At 34.2% G+C, this 5676-nt stretch overlaps 1 long non-coding RNA gene across 1 annotated transcript; it reads right to left on the bottom strand.

Annotated features, from left to right (window-relative positions):
* Nucleotides 1–842: 842 nt before the first annotated feature.
* LOC141698516 (uncharacterized) lies at nucleotides 843–2575 on the bottom strand. The gene is made up of 3 exons (XR_012565142.1): nucleotides 2251–2575; nucleotides 1880–2045; nucleotides 843–1287 (listed from the first exon to the last, which is right to left on the bottom strand). It is a non-coding gene; the product is annotated as an uncharacterized LOC141698516 (long non-coding RNA).
* Between the last annotated feature and the right edge of the window lie 3101 nt (nucleotides 2576–5676).

The following is a 5676-nucleotide window of genomic DNA, read 5'->3' as shown; positions in this document are numbered from 1 at the left end:
GTTATTTATATTCATTTTACCTGCACACAGTCCCAAATTTTTGTCTTTGTGTCTTTAGGAACACATTTCCAAGAATCATGCCGGATCAGGGTTTTGATTCTTGCCAAAACTCTAATATATTATTGCATCTCTTTACCTTCATCACCATATGGCTCTCCTTTCGCATTAAAAGACATGGTAAGTTTGATTCCTCGAATCTTGCGTTTCATAATTCGGTGCATCGTTACACACCCTCCACTACGCCAATAATGGCTTTCTGCAACATTCCAAATAAGTTACCGGGGGCCCAATAAATGTTGCAAAAGATTAAAAAAATTAACGGCAATACTTTTCTGATGTTAGTATTTACGATGTTGCCTTAGGGTTCAAAGGCAACATTTTCTCATTTAGGGCAACACCAAAAATTATGTTGCTAAAAACTGTGATTTTGTAAAAAAATGGGCCCACATGACATGTGGATTGTCACATGGACGGCCACGTAGCTGGACACGTGGCTTGACACGTGGGTAGGTGGGTCCTGCTGACTGGGGACCGCATGACAACGTGGACTACCACGTCAAGATGTGGGACCCACATAGCCACATCATCATATGAGCATGGGTGTTACAAATGGCAAAAGATATAATTAGATATAGATATCTCAATCAGTGCTAAAAATCAGTAACAGCATTTCACAGATGGATTCTTCAGTACATGATAGAACTTTGCTTTACCAAACAATATATTCATTCACACAATTACAAGAAATATGTAGTACATAAAATGTGCACCATTTTTCACAAGAACTGTGCAGATATGATTACATAGCTTTCAAAACAGTTATATGAACAAAATTATGCACAAAGAACCCGAGCTTGAAATTCGAAACACCTACAACGTACAACTTTTAAATTATCGAAAGCATATTTCTTAACACCAACTGTTAATTCAGCATGCGACATCATCTCCTAGAAAAGGATTTCCTAAGAAACTTCTTTGATATAGAAACATCCTTACAATTATTTGCCTGACTAAGCTTGGGAGACCTGTCCTGTTCTTGGTGGCTAGGACCTGAACCACTTACTTCTAAGGAGTTAACTAGTCCACCAGTGACACTCTTGTTCCTTCCATGCTTTAGAGATTTAGCACGCGTTGGTGGCGTCTAAAAAGATTAATGGAAAGGCCATTGGTTGTTCACATACACACTACCAGGCACTTGTTGGTTCCTAGTAAAGAATTGTTAGTCACATGAATCAAAATGAATACATGTTCCCAAGGAGAGCTCTGTTTTCTGGCATTAACGGGTGCCTGGTACAGATAAAATCACATGGACAAAATAATTTTGCTTTAACATGAATCTGAAGTCAACTTTCAACCCAAGTTACAATAAAATATACATAAATCATTGCATAAAATCCACTATCTGAACAGTCCACAAGGATTTCAGGAAAACATATAGCGTACCCTAATGTTACCCAGGACTTAAACTCTACATATCTGAACTCCACAAGTCCCCCTCCCCAGCTCGAATTTTGTAAAAATGTAATCCCCACCTAGCTTGTACAATTAACCTCCTTCCTCACAATGAAAGATTAAGACCAAGTGTAATATTTGCTATGGCAGGGGAAGCAACTTAGAATTCCATAAAATTTGCTATGTGGACATGCACTCTAATCCTTTTCAATTCTGAAGGAAATACTTTCAAGAAAATTTGTAATCCATATACAAATTACTATGCCTTTTTGTGTTTAAAATGATGAGGGATGAGTTACTACCCAAAGACATCTTTTCATTCTCTTTATTCCTAGATCCACTCTGAGTTCATAATTAAAAATTTAACCTTCTAAGGCTAACAAATTCAGAATAATTAATATGTGGGTGTTCCCATAAAATTACGTACCACATCTTTATGCTCAGGTTCAAGGAGTTCCCTTTTGACTCTTCCATACAAAAATATATAGTGCCTTAGTTTCAAGTCTCCCAAAGAAAGGGAAGAAAACAAATTTTAAATAGGAGTAGACATGTACCGCTGCTCATCGACATCCATGTCAGTCTCTGCATCCCACCTTTCATTATCATTGCATAAATCATTATCAATAAAATATATATAAATCAAGTTTTACACTCTAAATATAACAAAGCTTATTAGAAATTTCACTACAAATAATAGGAATTTAGACAAATACTTATATGTACGAGACTTTCTTGCAGATTAAATAAACATCTAAAACATCGAATTCAAGTAAGCAGTACTAAGTAGAATTTTAATACCTTTCTGCGAGTCCTATTGTCCGTTGCAACCTCAATTAGTCCTGCTACAACTCTGACAAGCATATGAACCGCACACTTTCAAACAACTAGTGCTAGTAAATAGGCACTGGTTCATAATCATTCATCTCTTCCCCAAATAAACAGGCACCAAAGTTTTAAAAAGAAAGAAAAGATGACTAATTGTCCGCCGCCTCATCAATTGGCTTCTGTAAACCTCCCCAAATCGTCTGCCGCCTCTTCCTTCCCTCAAACCTTCATCTCTTCCCATCTTCCTCTGCCGCTTTTCTCCCTCTCCTTAACCCTACTAATCGCCGGCTTCTCTTTCTCGTCATCTGTTTCAGTTTATTATGAACCAACACTCAGGATTTACCCAAATTGGTTTTCTTTAAACTGATCTGATGGTCCAGATTAAAACTGAAGCTGGTGATCCACGTGATGCATTCATCAGCCAATACTTTTCTGCCACGTAGTGATCCAGTAGTTGATTTCTATTTTTATTTATTAAATTATAGACTAATTAAAAATCAACAGAAAATAACTAGAAAATTTTAAAAAATGCACAAAAAATACTATACACTCAAACAATTGTCTATATAATTACAAAAATAAAAAAAATCATATTTTAATTATTTTCCCCATTTTTTCAATATCTCTAAAAAATCTAATATATAATCATCGAAAATTTATTTTAAACAATCGATACTTCACTCGGGAAACTAGCCCAAACACGGGTCAGTCTGCTTTGATTGCTTAATTTTATTTAAATAATGTGGAATACAACACATTGTCTTCCTTGGTGTAGTGGTTTGCACTCAATTTTGTTTTGTAGGAGGTCTTGGGTTCAAATCCTGGATAGTGCAAAATTTCTGAAATTTTTTGATTTAATACTTCACCACTGCCACCTCGCCCCTGCCACGTCAATAAGGACCTCCTTCCACGTCAGCAAGGTGGGGCCCACATGGGGGACCCACCCGCCACGTCAGCAGGGCCCCCCTGCCGCGTCAGCAGGGGTCCACCTGCCACGTCAGCAAGGTGGGACCCATATGGGGTGACTCACCTGCCACATCAGCTGTGTGGGGACCCAGCTCTGCCACATCAGCATTTATTTATTTAATTTTTAAAAAAAAATTGAATATTTTTATTAAAAATATGTATTGGAAACACTTTACGAGACCTATGCTAACATAATTAAAATATGTTGCAGTATGGTGCATTATCATGTAGCTACTGCAACATTATCTACGGCAACATCACGTAATTATGTGGTAGAAGGCCGTTTATGGCGTAGTGCTCGCTTCAATAGTTTTAGTCCTTGAGTATTGTCCATAGTTGTAACAGCCTTTTCTTGTTTTCTATTCTTTGAAATTTTCTTTTGTAAGTTTTCAAAAATGGCCTTCTTCACAGTTTTTGGGGGAGAAATCAATGGAGTGGAGGTCTCAGTGTTTGAGGACTTTGTCTTTTTTAAAGCCCTTAGCACACTCATTATGCTTGGATGGGGGTGAAGATCACGTCTTTTTGAACCCATTCCTATGAGACGCTTCCTTTTTCGAATTTCTCTTTTCTGCATTGGTCTTCTTCTTAGGAGTATCCATAATCTATAAAGCACACAAACAAAGAATAAGTACAACATTAACATGACAGTAAACTCAGTAAAACTCAGTAAAATTACATGATTAACAATAACATTAACATGATAATCTAATTGAAGAAATAAAAATTGGACAACAGAGAAACATGGTTTTGTTAATCACTTACAAGAAACACAAATTTTTGACATAACACTCAACACTCCACAATTGTATGTAAAGTGTCATCGAAACATCAAACTCAGTAAAACTCAATACAATTGTATGTAAAATGTAAACAACGCAAAGACACAATACATCAAGTAAAACTCACTAACAACACTCTAAAAAGCGAAGACATCAAGTAAAACTCAATAACAACACTCCACAATACAATTGAAATTGCATGCAAAATTTAAGGTGGTTTTAAATCCCATAAAAAATTAAGTTAAAAATCAAAAACCCCAAACATATCATCAGATCTACACTCCACAATCATCATCAAAGAGCTTAAATTAAAATTAATAATAAAAAATCAAAACCCCCAAATAAATTGAAGAGGGTTTTCGAAACTTATTAAAAACATGTAAAAATCAAAACCCCCCAAATATAGATGAGGGATTTATGGTTTCTAACATGTATTAGGCATGTATTAGGCTTTAGTGGCTCGAATTAGGAACATACTAGTAGAATCGAATGGAAGTAGAGATCGTGTGAAGAAAATTACAGTGAATGGAGAAGAAAATCGTGTGAATGGAAGAAGAGATCGTGTGTTGGGGAGTTTAATAACTTATGTTGGGGAGTAACTGATGTCTAGGGAGTTGAAATTTTGGGATATAAAATTTTGGGGGATATTTTGGGGGGATACTAAAAAAATAAAGGGGGAGATGAAATTCAAAAGATAGGGCAATTGAAAAAATTTCAGTTCAAATCAACTGCCTAGACACAGATCTTCTTTAATCTAAAGATCAATAATATTAGTTATTATTTAATTTTTTTAAAAACTAAAAATTAAAAGTTAAAAAACATCTAATTATCCATATATTTGTAGATATTTGTACTAAACAGACTGACAACTATTTAATTTACCAACCATTGTAAGATATACTCGCACACAATGGTTCCTACATGAAACAGTTATTGTAGGTAATGTTATTTATTATTATTTGGGTAACAGTTTCTTAGTGAAACCATTGTGTAATAAGTTTCCCAACAAAGGTTTTTATCCTAAACCGTTGTCTAGAATCCAAAACAAAAATAAGCAATACTTTATACTTAAACTTTTAATTTGAAAAAGTTCGATGTTCGTGAGTACATATGTTGAAATAATATTCGATGTTATCCATAAAAATTAAATTTTTGGTACCTTAAAAGTTTGATAATCTGATTCGAACACGTTGATCATATCACTATAATCAATAAATAACTATATACATTACGCTAACAGAGACGTTTGTGGCCCAACATTTATTGAAAACATAATAATTAAGGACATTAAGTGTCTGTTCGGAAAATCATAAAATATTAACCTATGATTAAAAATTATCTTAATTCCTTAATTTTAGATTAGATTAACATTTAAAAATATATTTTTAAATAATAAAGTTAATAAAAAAAAGAAAAATCAAAATAAGTTCAGAAAAAGTACGTCGTTACTAACACTCAACTTATCAACTTATAAGTCATAAATTCAACTTATAAGTTGGGTCGACAAACATTCGTTTGTAAGTTATTACGGAATTATAAGTAATAAGGCGACTTATAAGTCGGAAATAAACAAGCCTTAATTATGAAAAATTTAAATTCTATCATTCGTATGCAACAATTCGATATATTTTACAAGTATATGTACAATAAAGAA

The sequence above is a fragment of the Apium graveolens genome, chromosome 11, assembly GCF_009905375.1.
Source record: "Apium graveolens cultivar Ventura chromosome 11, ASM990537v1, whole genome shotgun sequence".
Classification (NCBI taxonomy): Eukaryota; Viridiplantae; Streptophyta; class Magnoliopsida; order Apiales; family Apiaceae; genus Apium; species Apium graveolens.
This window is presented reverse-complemented; position numbering and strand designations above follow the sequence as displayed.